The sequence below is a fragment of the Protomyctophum parallelum genome (assembly GCF_964188405.1).
Source record: "Protomyctophum parallelum genome assembly, chromosome: 19".
Taxonomy (NCBI): Eukaryota; Metazoa; Chordata; class Actinopteri; order Myctophiformes; family Myctophidae; genus Protomyctophum; species Protomyctophum parallelum.
Window position 1 is genome coordinate 39,355,899 of NC_139717.1, and position 16,158 is coordinate 39,372,056.

General features: G+C 42.3%; 1 protein-coding gene across 2 annotated transcripts in view; it reads left to right on the plus strand.

Moving 5' to 3' along the window:
• Positions 1–170: 170 nt before the first annotated feature.
• The window catches only part of daam1b (dishevelled associated activator of morphogenesis 1b), a 56,626-nt gene continuing 40,638 nt past the window's right edge, over positions 171–16,158 (plus strand). For both annotated transcript variants that reach the window (XM_083790918.1, XM_083790920.1), the window contains exon 1: positions 171–319. The gene's annotated coding sequence lies outside the window, so the exon portion shown is untranslated. The remainder of the gene's footprint in view (positions 320–16,158) is intronic.

The window sequence follows — 16,158 nt, forward strand, 5'->3', positions numbered from 1 at the left end:
GAAAACAATGTATTTCAAACTCCAGCTTGTCACACTCCAGGGCTGCATGTTTCCTGACCCCTCAATGGCGCAACACTTTCAGCTATATCAAAGTGCGACGCATGCGCACTGGGGTGGGTTTGGTAAATGATGTCACGTCACGGTCGTCCCGGGACCAACAAGCTCTCCCTCTCCTACAGGGTGAATCATCTCCGTGAGTCCGTGGCGGCTCACGATTCACATTGTTTTCTTTTTTGTTTTTGTTCGGCGCGGCGACGACGTACCTGATGAACTTGTGGTGGAAACTTTTAGTTAGTAACATGAGCGACGCTACGACGAGGTAGGAAAGCTCCCATTTATAACAAACCACGAAAACACAATGTGTGAGTTTAATATGTCTCGTCTGTCTGTGTGCAGAACTTTGCCCCGTGCCCGTGCGTGTGTGAAATGTTTCATTGTGTTGTTGATTCGTCTCTGCGAGACTGCGAAGCGGCTTTCTGACGGTGACACCATTTGGCCAGGCCACATTTTTAATTAAAGTTTACTGACTAGCAGTGGTGACGACGCGTGACGGTTTACAACAACTTTATTTCCTACGAATTGTGTTGTAGTCAAAGCCCCATGGACCCTGCCACTGTAGCCGAGCTAAACAATGTCCGTATGTATTTGCATTCTGTTTTGCAAAAAGTGGTGTTCGTCCAACTACTCTGCAGCAATAATAAGCTGACCCGCTCCCACGGGAGATCCTCCTCCACACACTGACATGCAGAGCACAGTACAGGCAGGGTGTTATGTTCCTCACTGCTGTGCATGGTGATGATGATGGTGCCCACAGTGAAGGGTCATCATTAATAATACCAAGAGATTCTCAGCCTTTTTCATTAAAAGGACGCCCAGTTTGATATGCCTTAGGGCACGAACGCATTGATAACTTTTTAACTTGGAGTGTTCAAATGGAACCACATTTTGTTTCATTTGTAGTTTTGTACACTCTCACAGTTCAGTCCCACTTTTACATATTAAAGTTTGGTTTAAAGATTGTCCCTCCTAATTAAAATAAATGTAGTTTGCCCATTGATTTACATTTGAAGAACAGTTGTGTATTTTGTGACATTTTATTTAATTTGTTGAGGAATCTTTTTTTACACATGCATTACAAATGATTAATACAAGAAAACATAACAAAACAGGTGAAGCTCCCTCCAAAAATAAATGGGTTGGGCCTAAACTAACATTGTTGTTAGAGTACACACACACACACACACACACACACACACACACACACACACACACACACACACACACACACACACACACACACACACACAGATAAGATTTAGAACCTTGATGTAATTTGAATTGACAAGGATGGTAGATCTACTGTATGTGGGCTGGTACCATGCATATCAGAGGTATAAGTCAGTCAGTAATAATCACAACTCATCGCTATGTCTGGCTCTTAGAGAGTCATTAGTCACACTATTGTCATTGTGAAAGGGACCTGTTCCTCTGAAACCTTCAGGGTTAGGTTAGTATGACACATACCTAACTTGAAAAAATTTAAACTATTCACCTTTTGAAAGCATTGGAAGTACAGGTCACTCAGGACCTATTACTGACAGTAAAGTGATTCTAGTTGCAAGTCTTAAATCCAGTATGGTGTGCCGTGTATCATAAATGTCTTGCATTCCCAGGACTGAGGACTTAAAGTGGTTTAAAAACATAGAGGAACATGCATGTGCTTGTAATGAGCCACACAATGCAATCCGCAGTGTTAATCTATCCATTTGTAACTCCCGAACTCGTGTGTACATGTGTACTCTCTCCGAGTTAAATGAACACTGAGGGTTTTATGCCCTTGTGAGAGGGCTTAACTCAGTGTGGGAGTTTGAGACATGTTTTCACTGTAAACATACTGTAGGAGGGAAGAGTGCAGCCTCACCTCATGATGTTATTTAGCCCTCGCCCTTGACTACGCTTGGAGGAGACTGCTGGAGTGGTTATGTATCAGCTGTGACAAGTCCCGCCATTTGAATCATCATGTGTCTTGCTTTCAGAGAAGGTGTGCACTGTAGATGATTACAGCGCGTCATACTTGGCTGCACGTGTGTCCAGGTGGTTCTCTTTCCTGTGTGTAGGGCCGGCCTCTCTTTGTCTGCATGGAGAAATTATTTTTCAGGTGTCTCCACCCTTTGTATCAGCAGTTATGTGTTGTGGCAGGTAACTGAGGCCATTACGCAATGCAATGTACCAGGTGGATATTAAGGATGATGATGTGCATGCTTTTAATTACCTGTCTCACTGATAATCCAGACGTCAGCATCATTGTGGCCTGTTGTTGAGAAACGCTGGTTGCTTTGCACTGGGAGGCAGACATTTTTATGTACCTGGTTCTCTATGTGTGCCTCTCTCTCTTTCTCTCTCACCAAACACACACAAACCTTTCTACTGCTCCCATTGGGAATTGGGCTTTGAACTAAGTGTTGGATTTCACAATACTAGCAATGTAATAGTGGCACCGGACTCCCTGGTTGGCCCATATTAAGGACTACAGAGTGAAAGAGTAAACGCAGTAGAGGCGACAGGGGAGGCATAACCTAATTATTTTTTCATTGGCGGATGTAATTTAGTAGTAGCCTCAATACTGTTGAGCCCAACACCACCAGATGTCCTCATGCAGACATTGAATTAGCATTCATGTGTTCAGTGGCAGGTGTTAAACCAGGATTCATTAATGGCATCGGATCTTTTTTATTTATCAAGATATTGAATACGTTTGTAATGGGTATATAAATAATGGCAAGTACTAGTGATAGCAGTGGTAGAATCTTTTGTTTTACACTAGATAGTTTTATTTAATCGGGAATGCCCGCAATCACCTTGCTGTTGCTGAAGCATTTTTTGTTGTCGATTATAGTAGTTTTCAGTTCACACCACAGTGCTTAATCTATAGTCCCTGTCATTGCTAACCCCTACTGTTGTTCCGGGGAGGTAGGGTTAGGGGCCCTGCAGTTTGCCTCGGCACCGACATAGGAAGATGTGCGTAATATTGTTCTCGTGGGTGATGACCACATGTCTACGGTACACATGGAGTCACCCATGGCTTCCCGGTGTAAAACTCAAGTCACTTCCTGTCTGAGGCTACGTAATTTACGCATTACGTTTGAAAATACGAGTCATGTCAAATAGGTGTCCTGGCCAGTCTGAGAAGTAAAGTGAGAAAAAGAACAGTCTGCATTCCAGGCTATGTCAAATGCACTGGAGAGTCCTGGCACCTGGTCAGGTGTTTTGAAAGCTGTAACACTTGACGTGGACGGTCAACAAATCAAAAGAAAGATCGTTGAAATGACAAAGAACAAATGAAGGCCTTTGTGTATGGAATTGCTACCAAACAACAAATGTACTAGTACTGTCATTTTGACAATATTTTCACTTCAGTCACTGGCACAATATCTTCACTTCAGTGGCATAAAATTCAGAATGGCTATTACATAAATGTCCAATAAGTATCCCATCCCCATTGTTCATTCTAAAATTTAGGTTTAATTTCTCTGGCTGTAGCTTCAAACAAGTTTGACTAAGTATCCTCTTGATTATCTAGTTGTCCAAACCACTGGACGTGCAGTGCACAATGTTGGCTGACCACAACAATAGGCCTGTATGACTGTTTGAATGTGCTATTCTTTGTGCGGTGTGCTTCACTTGGGCCACACAATGGCTTCATTTAGCATCCTTTCTCCAGCCTCTGTCACCATGGCTCCCTTGCCTTGCCACGCCCAGCCCCCAGTCTGGCCTTGCTTTGCGCTTGTCCTCACTGCTGGGACAGCTGGGATTAACTAGCCATTGTTGACCACACCCAACCCCAAACATTGAGGATTGTTATTTTGTAAATTGTAACCAATCTCCAATATGCTTGTCACAGTTTCCCCCTACAAGTGGATTAGGAACCCAACACTCACCTTAATTTTAACCTAATTGGAGATCATGAGATTAGTCCTAAACTTGAAAACTTGTTTATAGTGTATAGTGTTCCAATGCAATGTGTATTAAAATGTTTTAATGATCATACGGTAAAAACTGTTTTGGAATATATTATTTTATTCTGTTGCCCTGGATTCACCATGGCAGTATGACTGGCCTAATGGATTTTAAATGTCCCATTTTAGTAATCTTAGTTTCTACCGAGTGACCTTTTTCTGGTGTTTCTTTTTAATCACATCATTAGTTCCTATACCTCCCCGTTTTTCCTCTGTATATACTGTAGCTACTTTTACTTTACTTTTCTATAAAACTATATACCAAACAACTTACAAGATTTATTGTCAAGACCATCTATAGAGAGAGTTTAACTATGCGGTTCACGATCAAGGAGTTTCTTTTCCCCTCCCAAGACCCCTGGCTCTTGACCTTTGTCATTCTTTAGAGTTGAAAGGGCAGCGCGCCCTATTGCCACTTCAGCCCCTGAATGGTGGGAGATTTTTAATTAATGGACCTTAGGCCTACCAGAACTAAATTCTTGGCAGGAGGGTGATATACGGTATGTTTCTCAGCAGTTGTGTGCTCAAGTCATTTGCTGTTTTCTCAGATTCATTTGTAGCCTGCAATAAAAAACACAATACAGCCATATTGTGTCATGTACTGTACTTCAGTATAGGACAAATTAATTAGATGACATTAACCCATTAAATTCGGGAAAGCAGTTACATTTTTGCGTTGGCCATTCAAAAATTGCAGATATACAAACACACAGCAGGCTGCACTGCGAGCTTGTATGTACATCGGCTATTTTTGAACATTTTTAAGGTTTTTAAGGTCTTAATGGGTTAAATAAAACATTGTACCTGAAATTACACAATGAAAATACACAAACTTCTAGTCTTTTAGTATTTTTAGTTCACGGATCAGAACACCAAACACATTAACCTAAATCCATTGAAATCCTGTGTAATCATTAGGTGTACCCTTTTCCAAGTGCACAGTCACTGGTTGGTTGTGGAGGGCAGACCTATCTCTCCACAGAGCAGTCTCCCATGGAAACGGGCCTCAATATTGTAGTTCTATTAGGCGCTAAAATTAGAAATAGGTGACCTGTGAAATCATATTTTAGGACAATCTGAACTTGTTACAGATGCACCCTTGAGAACTCAGTACAAGCTGTGCTACTTCTGCCTGCTATTAGTTTCTTTGTTGAGACTAATTTAAGTGATGTTCACGTTTAATTATAAAACAGTCAACCGGTCCTCACAGTGCAGACTAGTATCAGCATGCATTATCCATGCATGTTGTTAATCTTTCATATCAACAAAATATCTAATACAACAATAATAATTATATTATATATTTTATTTTTTTAATACATTTGTCTGGGTCGAATTTGGGCATCTATTTTGTATAAGACATTTGATTTTCAAAATGTCACCAAGTATTTTGAAAATAACACAATAAAGGCACACCGGGCGCGAATCGGATGTGAATTCAGATTTTTAGCTGCGTTTCTCCATCGGTTTTCCGAAAAACGCGGCCGGTGTGCAACCACCTTTACACTACAACACTAACTTCATGATGTGGCTATCTGAAGGGTTTCATCTTCAAAGTAACACTTAGTAATTTGTACTTGAAATAAACTTAGTATAAACATCATGTAAGCTTTGTTTTTTCGTTTTACCATAAATTCAGGCAAACCCTGGCCCGGATTATCATGACAATGAGCATCAACCCCTAACCTAACCATAACCGCAAGCACGGGAGCAGCGCATGTCCGACATGCGGGGCGCATGTCGGACTAATGCTCCGTCGGAATTGCGTGCGGTCCCCCATGGGGATTTGGAAAGAGGCTGTGTTCTGCTTCAGTTCAAACAAAGGCAGCATGTGGGTCCTGTCCTGTCTGTGTGTTTGGGGGGATAGAGATTTAGGGTCTGAGGGTGTGGGTGTTATGCGCCAAATGGGATTTATGTTTCATTCCACATATGCCTCTATCTATTGTTTTCAAGGCCACATTATTGATGTAAATTCCCAAGGCAGAGAAATTGGAAAATGGATTATGTACTTAGTATGTTCATGGTCTTTATGGGAAGCCTATTCATACTACTTGGACAGCAGCCCTTTTCTCTTCCAGAGAAGATATTTCCAAGCATCAGTTCAGGTTGCAGTCATAGAAAGATAACATTTGAAAGGACAATCACTTTACTGTACATGACTGTCATTGGTTTGATGTTGGTGACTGCCAAAGAACATACAGAACGTACACCGAGATCAGACATAGTCTTCTAGTTTCTATGTTTGGGATCGGAGTTTAATGCTTACAATATCTATCTATAAACGCACCAAGTCTCTGTATGTACGTATATACGTACGTCTGTAATCCACGTAACTTGAAAACCGTTCATCCAACGACTTCGACGGTTGTCCAGAGCCAGCACAAAAGCCTCTGCCCAGGATCTGAACCTGATCACATATTCTGACATCACAACACTTCATATTTGGGCATGCCTGACACAGACCTCCATATATAGGAATAAAGACATGGGGCATGGATCTCCAAATTCCATCGTTACCGACTCGGTGCTCTACAGCCGGGCACCGGTCTAGTATTATTAATTTACTGACTACAAAGTAGTCTTTCTTAGCACTAGCCTATATGGACTATGTGTGGGCCGAAAATCTATTTCAGTTGAAAAGCTGTTTTGATGAGCAACCTGGTCGTACAGAGAGAGAGAGCGAGAGAGAGAGAGAGTGTGTTTGGGGTGAGGACTGAGGAGACATATCAGATTCAGCAGTAGACTGTGCCAGAGGGTGGCCTGCTTTATTTTGCTCTTAAAATGCCGCCCCGCCTTCAGAACACACTTTCGTGTTCTGACAAGTTGCCGAGCGAAGCAGAAAGGGCATGCAATTCCATACATTAAGCGTTGTTCACTGACGTGGAGGCAGATTTCTTTATTTTTTTAAATTATTTAGTTTTAAAGTTAACATACATTTTATGCTTTATTTCACATTCGGTCATTGTCAAGAGATAGGAGGCAGAGCGTGGAGAGTTATATGAGGGAAGACAGCAGTTGGATTCAAACACCTCATGGAGCATATGGCCGGTGCCCTAACTGGCTGTCTGAGGCACCAGACATTCACATGGTGGCAGATTGTTAGTGCTGTTTGGGTTGTAACCGAGGCACAATGCCAAGGCTGGCATCACGGAACTATTTATTTTAGCATGATTCAGGTTAGGATGTATACATATAGTATACCAAACATTAACTTGTTTCTTCTGTCTACATATCTTTATGGTTTTATTTATTTATGGTGTTTTTCCTGAGTGCTTTTACCGTTTGGTATATAGGATAATTTCTTTGCTGGTCTAATTGGAGCCACTTCAAAGCGGTCCAGGCACCTTGGCTGGTAATCCAGTCTGGCAGTGTGCCGCAGTTTCGACTCCCGATCCTGACGGCCTTTACTGCATGTCACTCCCCCATCTCTCTCCCCATGTCCTGTCGGCCTACTGTCTGAAAATATAAAATAAAGGCGCAAAAAATTTGTTGCAGTATAAAGTGCTTTGAAGGCAGTTTTCTCTATATTTTGATGTGCGTGGAAGTCTGAAAAAGAATATTACTGGTTGGAAATATTTTCACTTTCACCGAAAAGAGGTTCCGGTAGCCAGCTTGATCCGCCAAGAAGAACAGTAAATGTCCCTATTTCCAGGTGGACAGGGTTAGGCTGTTGCTATGATGAGCACGTTCCCACAGTATAGCATATCTGTGTGATAACATTACCATAGTTGTGGCGAACTCTGAGTCTTCAAGGCAGCATTGCAGTCAGACGAAACCAGCTGCGTCAACACCTACTCGTTCCTTAGCAATGATTGTATTTCATCTCGTAGAAGTGACTATTGTGTTTTTAGATGTCACTTATGTAACCTGTTACACTTTTGCGTGTGTGTGTGTGTGTGTGTGTGTGTGTGTGTGTGCGTGTGCTTGATTTTTGTTCTTCTGAAGCCCTCAGGGTGATGGGGTAAGGCACTGGTCTCTTCAGGTTGCCCCTGTTGTTATAATAGTCTTTCTAGTTAGAGATGCGACTGTGGCTCATGAGGTAGAGCAGGTCGTCCAATGATCCATGGGTCGGCGGTTCGAATCCCGGCTCCTCCTGTCTACATGTCGAAGTGTCCTTGGGCAAGACACTGAACCCCAAATTGCTCCCGATGTGCTGGTTGGTACCTTGCCAATCAGGTGTATGAATCTGCCGCAATCGGTGTATGAATGTGCGTGTGGATGGGTGAATGTAATGCACAATCTATGTAAAGCGCCTTGGATAAAGGCGCTATATAAATGCACCATTTACCATTTTTGATGCTCTGATAATCGTCCAGCGATCGGTGATCGGCCATATCGACCGATATTCACTCTGATCGGTAATCGGCATTTACCCCATCTGTGATCGGCAATTTACCCTATCTGGAGAAACTGATCTTTTACACCATTTAAGTGGTATAAATGTCAATAACATCATTTTGCATTTTTGTGACAGGCCTAAACATTCTCCCCTTCCTCCCCACACACAGGAAAGGTTTTGACATGGGTTTTGACATATAATCATTTTGGAAATATTATAATTTGCAACATTTCACAAGATCAGTATCGGCCGATCATGAGAAAAACAATCAGTGATCGGTATCGGTCCCAAAAAACCTGATCGGAGCATCCCTACAAGTTCTAGTTTCTATGTTTGGGATCGGAGTTTAATGCTTACAATATCTATCTATAAACGTCTCTGTACGTACGTACGTCTGTAATCCACGTAACTTGAAAACCGTTTACCCAACGACTCCAAATTCGACACGTGTTCCACACCACCACAGGGAGTGCCGTGCCCGGGGTAGAGTCCGTCGGATAGCCGGTTGTCCAGAGCCAGCACAAAAGCCTCTGCCCGGGATCTGAACCTTGATCACATATTCTCACATCACAACACTTCATATAGGAATAAAGACAGATCAGAAATCTCCATATATGGGCATAAAGGGTGGAACGGGTACTCTAACACGGGTACGACGGGTATTGCATACCCGGGTGGGGCACGGATCTCCAAATTCCATCGTTACCGACTCGGTGCTCTACAGCCGGGCACCGGTCTAGTATTATTAATTTACTGACTGCAAAGTAGACTTTCTTAGCACTAGCCTATATGGACTTGGTGTGGGCCGAAAATCTATTTCAGTTGAAAAGCTGTTTTGATGAGCGACCTGGTCGTACAGACAGAGAGAGAGAGAGAGAGATAGAGAGAGTGTGTGTGTGTGTGTGTGTTTGGGGTCAGGAGACATGACAGATTCAGCAGTAGACTGCCAGAGGGTGGCCTGCTTTATTTTGCTCTTAAAATGCTGCCCGCCTTTTTGTTCTTCTGAAGCCCTCAGGGTAATGGGGTAAGGCACTGGTCTCTTCAGGTTGCCCCTGTTGTTATAACATACCAAGAAAAGAGGAAAAACTGTCTCTAAATTATTATCTGACAACTGTAGTATAATATGATATGATATAGTGATATAGTACTTTATTGTCAGTTTGCACTAAGATTTGTCTTGTGACACAGCGGCCTTGTATGTAACACATACACACATTTGACATTTTAGATCATAACCACAAGTTTTGCAACTTTTTTCTGCCTGTTCAAATGTGGTTGTTGTAGTAAAAAGATTGTCAAAAACCTATTTTTCTTCTGACAAAAAATGTTACTATCGTGCTGAAACACAGTATTCCCAAATTAAAGCTGCACTGCAGCAGGTTGTGTGTAAGAAATATACCTTGCTTTGTTGTTTATTTCCTCTCAGGTGCCATGAGGCAGAGCAGAGGCTGTCATGTTGATCCTGTTAAACAGCATGTGACCTTGTTAACATCCCCCCCCCCAAAAAAGCATAACATCCCACCTCAGATGATCTGTTGTTGATTTTTCTACTCCGGTTCATTGGGTTTTACATTTACAGGCACACTACTTGTTGGGAGTTTGTTTTCATTGCTGGTTTTCATAGTCAGGTCTTTTTTTTTTGTCGCCATGTTGTCTTGTCTTGTTGTTTACGCTCTTCCAAGATTATGAGTCATTTTGAGATAAGCAACTTGAGTTTTGTCCAGCCAGCCGTGCAGACTGCAGAGCTCAGCTGGCCATGTGTGCTGGCCTGGCGTGGTTTCACGGCCTAGACTTTGACATTGTGTCAATTCTATATCTGGCTTGCCATAAGCTAGACTAACATCGCGTTTGTGGTCAGATATGGTCCCAGATATTTGAAGTATCCTAGCCCTTTTAACATTGACTGGGAAACGGATTCTGCATGCATCAGTGTTAAACCCCCTTAAATCCCAATACTTTACTGACTGGGGTCCCCCAGGGGTCTGTACTCTGCACCCTCTGAACCAAATGTCTGAATTATTACTACTAGTCCTTACCCGTTCTGAATATATGCAAACAGCAAATCATGTTCAGTGTGTGATGTAATAGATCACATTACTGATAGGGGGGGGAATTGTTTACAGATGGTCTTGGGAAGTTGGGTTGGGCACTAAAGTATAGGCTAATTAAATGCTGTAGTACAATCATAAGTACACCATTGATGTGTGATGTAAATATGGTGGTGATATTCTGCCTATAAATGGAAGTTATTGAATATTTTCAAGGTCGGTGTTGCACTTTGTAGACGGTCCCTAACCGCTCACCGTCTGCTGCCCGTGGAGATATAAGCTATTAAACGGTGAACGCGGAGGTTGGCTTTTTGGGCTTCAAAGCAAGTTGTAGTTTGTTCTTTATATAATCAGGATAAGAATTAGATGTTTTGTGTGATTTAGGAACGTGTCGTTGTCATTGCATCTGTCTGTATGTATTTTGTCATTGTGTTGTTCCGACGGCACGGGATCTGTCTTCTCCAAACGTCTCCATTTGGCCACCCCGAGACCCCGACAGATAAGCATTCCGTTGTGATCGTGCTGTTCAGTGTGTCACGCAGCCACGCTGGGTGCGCGCAGGGCTGTAAGCTGTCGTTGTCAGTGTCCAGGCTTTGAGCGTGCATGTAGCCCATGTGTAATGCACGGCGAAGGAGGTGGTTGAGGAGGGGGCGGACAGTGTAAATGGTGCATTTATATATAGCGGCGGAGCGGCTGCAGTCCTGGCTGTGTGTCGCTGATCATAAGCCCAGAAACAGTGTCCTCGGAGCGGCTGCAGTCCTGGCTGTGTGTCACTGATCATAAGCCCAGAAACAGTGTCCTCGGAGCGGCTGCAGTCCTGGCTGTGTGTCGCTGGTCATTCACATCCAACACGGACACAGAACAGATGCTCCGACGGGGCTGGGTTTCGCTTCCTATGTCACACTACAAACGGTGACCTATCGAATTATGCGTCCCACACCCCCTCCACAGGCACACAATTCTTCAAGTTACAATTCTCCATGATCGTGTGGTGATGTAAAAACAATATCTGTACAGTAAATACGACAGTTGCGTCGGTAAAAAAGTAGCCTAGCTGGATTGTGGGAGCGTGCAGATTTATTTTGGCATGGAGAGATGTGTGCTAATAGTGTGGCTCGGTCGGAGATAGAGCACGGACAAATAAACTGGTTTTTATTCACTAATAAATTCATTATTAATCTTATTGGAAAAATGGCTTCGTTAAGACCTCCATATTATTATGGTCAATGCCTGTGTGAAAAGTGGGAGCGATTGGTGCAGGCAATGAGGAGATAAGTGTTTGTTTCTGACAGACAGACAGACAGACAGACATTCAGACATTCGCTCTATTATTATTAGGATTACTATTATGACATGCATGGGAAGGGATGCTATGGTTCATGTGATTAACATGAACGAGTAGGATACAAATGTTTTGAAATCTTCACTGTTTCACTTCGCAGCTGACCATGATTGGATTAACTTGGGTTGCTGTAATTGATGCGTTTAGGCCTATTCCCTATAATAGGGAAAAGGTTGGTGCCACATTGACTGCCTAGTGTGACGGTGTCTATTCTTTAATCTTTCTTATCTCTGGTCACTGAAGACCTTCAATAGTTTATTTTTAGTATAGTAAATAGTTCTTTTTTCTCAGCGCTGACTCTGAGCTAGGTCTACATCTGGCAGGATCAACAAGTTAAGCCAGAGCCTTTAACACTCAAATTCCATCAATCCGTTACAAGCACGCTCTCTGCAGCTGTAGGCCTAGGGTTGCAGCCGTACATAACAGGCGGTTCTTCAGAGTGGCCATTTTGTAATTTGAGTGTTTAAATAAAAGGATGATTTCCAGCTCCAAAACAATCCTGCTTGTACAATTTCAAAGGAATTGTTGTCTATGCTTGTCTTTTTTTCTTTTCCTACCCAGAGTTAATTAAGATACTCTGATAGAGAGATCGTATATGGCAGGAATTTAGCTACAGTAATGACAGGAATGGTTGGTCAAAAATTCATCCATATCACTTGGAATGATCACCTGCTTTTGAAACACATGACCCACCTGCTGCATTATTGAGATGTTTGTGAACATACTTTTGCTGTTAAAAGAACTTCAACCCTATACTTCATAGACTGGAGTCCCCCAGGCATATGTACTAAAAATAAGTAAAATCGTAAAATTGACGATCTACAATCTCACAATGCTACGTGTTGAGAGGTTGTAGTTTCGGTATTTTTGCTGAGTGTTCGCCTATTATGACATGTCCAGAGCAGGGTCGACTCATTAGGGCTCAAGTGAATAAATCCATGCATTGCAACATATTATCCCAAGCTTTTATATAACTATTCGACTAAAACTGGAAATGGAACTGGAAATTCACCACATCAAAAGATGTGGTGAAAAGATCCCTATAACTACTTCATTAAGAAGTTGTCTTTACTGTCTTATCCAAAACCAACAGTAGTTGAACTTGCCCGTGCCTAAACACTTAATTAATGCAACAAGTATGCAAATACTTAGAAAGAAAAGCTATTTTTGGACACAGACATAAGTACCCGTTTTATTTTGCTGCCTAAATTGATAAGTGGTGGTGCACTTCGCCTTACCAAGAGCTAGTTTTCAGTTTTCTGGAGAGATTATAGGATGCAGTGTGTAACATGATGTGGACCTTGCTATTCCACGCAGTAATTACAAGCCTTGTAGAGAGGTGGGTAAAAAACCAGAGGGACCCTTTTCAATCTTGGTTAATTTGTGATAGTAAGGGTACCATATGAGGCAGGGTAGGGCTGCATTGGTGGAGTTTATAGATACAGCCCCTCCCTGGATACAGATCCTTATACACGGCTAAATCTTTACAGGGACAATTTTGGAACTCTCAGGAGTAACATTAATAATGTTTTACTATGTAGTGTGTGGCACCTTAAGTATGTGGCCCTGGCCTTTGGTTGCTATAACCACAATTTGGTGCCTTCAAATTTGACCCTTCTGCACTGTAAGCTACAATTATCTTTCATTGTTGGTGAGGAAGAGGTTGTATCAGTCATTGTTCATTCTATCCGTCACTGTAAGCTACAATTATTTTTCATTGTTGGTGAGGAAGAGGTATCGGTCACAGTAATTATTATATGCAACAGTTAAACAAAAATAAAAGGAAAGACATGTCCTATTTGGGCAGGTTGATTGCAAAATTGGGAAGAGTAATGTGTTTAACAATTAAAAATGTGTTTTGTAGTATTGTTATAGTATCGTCAAAGGCTCGATTGCTCATGTGTTGGCACCTTTTCAGTGCAGTTTGGCACTAATTGTCCATAACTGACAAGACAAGCTTAAGTGAGTGTCAAATGGGGCTGTAGATCTTAAAGAAAGATTAAGTGTCAGTGATGGTTAAATGTCATCAACATTGTGGCTTTGTAAGAATGTACAGTTTGACATTTCAACTGTTGCATTATGTCATGGTTAAAAGTGTTATCATACTCCCGTAGGCGGTCAAGTCTGTTTGTTTATCACATTTCATACACGATAAACTCGACAAAAAAAAGTATACATTTAATTGTTTTATACATGTACATGGGAAAGCGTCTGTGTCATTTCATTGGCTATCATTGGCTATTCAAAAATATCAGATATACAAGCTCACAGGGTGTCACTTCGTGCTGCGCTGCAAGCTTGTACATCTGATATTTTTGAAAGATATTGAAAGTGTGAAAACTACGGATTTATTTGTAGAGTCGGCCTCAGGTCTTAATGGGTTCAAGTCGGGCCCTTCATGAAGATGTGTCACGTGAGCTAACAGTGCTGAATTCCAGGGCATTTGATTCCTCCCACTCCATGCAGCATGGATACTGTATGCAGCCTTTCAGCTTTTTACTCTGACTGGCACTGTCCCCTTCCTCGCTGCCCCAGCATTGTGAACCAACTGCTGTCCTGAAACTACACATCCTATCAAAGCGGCACAGAAGCCCAGAGAGAGAACCTCTCCCTGGGAACAGGACCTGCCTGTTATTGCAGCTGCATGACATTCTTTTCAGAGGCAGCTACCCAGTCCGTCCAGTGTTATCCATTCATGACTGCACTAGCTCGACTCATGACTGATGTCTGTCTGTGGCAACAGTTTTGTAAGGGATAGGCAGTATCGCGTCATGAGATCAGTTTTATGATACAGCCCAAATTTGCGCGGAGAAAATGGGAAATAATAACATCGACTCGGCCTCAATTCAATTACCGGTACTTATGTATCTACAAGGCTCCACTGTGTGAGGGGAGGGCGTGTAGATACAGTACCTGCGAGCAAAGCTCATGGCAGGCCTTGATGACTTTCTGAATCACAAGGCACTTACACTTTCTGAATCACAAGGCACTTTCAAACAGCATCAGGGCGGAATAACGGCATGACATTTCCACCTTTACTTTACCACTTTTACTTGAAAAGGATGTACGTAGAAGGTTGACTGACACATGACAGCTTGAGCATCGGAGCCTAAAAACCAGCTGAGCCGCTTCCCAGTTTTTTCCTACTGAGCCTGACTATAGGAGGGATGGTGGTGTAGCTGTAGTGGTAGCTAAGCTAACAGCTACGGCTCGATTTATACTTCCATCGTACCATGGTGTCGCTTGCCAAAAAGAACGGAACTTTCCACAGCAGAAATGAGCGTTGTTGTATGAAGCCCAAACTATTATGGTTAAACATGATTTCACAATTCATAATAATCCCAAATACATTATAAAAATTGGCCTACTTGGAAATGCACTGAAAGACTGACCTAAGCAGCAGCTGTAATGAATTATGCAATTAAGTAAAACTCTTGTAGGCTATTCTATTCATTCACTGTTAATAGGACAAAGTAATTAGTAATTATACAATTATAGACCTAATCATTAAACGGACAGACGGTATACTGTATAGCTTTTGTTTCAGAAATGAGGTAAACAGGGCGCCCGTTGGCCTTGCGGTCCAGGCGCATGCCACATATAAACTCTGGCCTGACAGGGCGCTGCGTGTTCGAGTCCCGCTCATGACGACCTTTGCTGCATGTCTCTCCCCTTCTCTCTCTCCCTCTTTCCTGTCAGTCTTCACTTGAAACTATCAATAAAGGCAGAAAAGCCAAAAAACAAATCTTTAAAAAAAAGAAATTAGGTAAACAATATTTATGGTTTGCTTTTAACTACAGTGGTAGCACAGTAAGATGATTGTATTTCTGCCTCTTTTTGCCTTTAGTCAACCAAATTCCAGTGTGGCTGGTGGAACGTAGTAGTGGACTACTGGACTGTCTGTATAGAAAGTAGTAACATGGTGCAAGAGTGATGTCTTTGTACTTTGACCCTATTTACAGTCACAGATGTAATGTACTATGGATGACTACATGTTATCGACAGTGGCTTCGGCGGGTGGGGGTGTGGTGTGACCGCCCCATCAACTCAAAACACTAACAAAGAAAGGCAAGTTGCTAAACACCAACAAAGCGAGTCACAACGCGATGAGTTGTGAGCTTGTAGGTTGGTTATTTCCACTATATTGGTCATACGGTAAAGTATATAGGTCTTAAGTGGTTAATGGCCAAACACGTTCAGACACTACAAGGAATTTGACTTGGGTAGGTAGGTTGTTCTCTGATGCTGCAAAATGCATGCACTGTCTCCCGCATCACATCACATTAACACACAACTCTACTCTCTGTCTGTCTCCTTCTCTCTCTCTCTCTGCGTGTCTGTCTCTCTTTCTCTCTCTGTTACTCTCTCTCACACACATCACGACGTGCACACAGGTTTACACCTTTGCGTTAA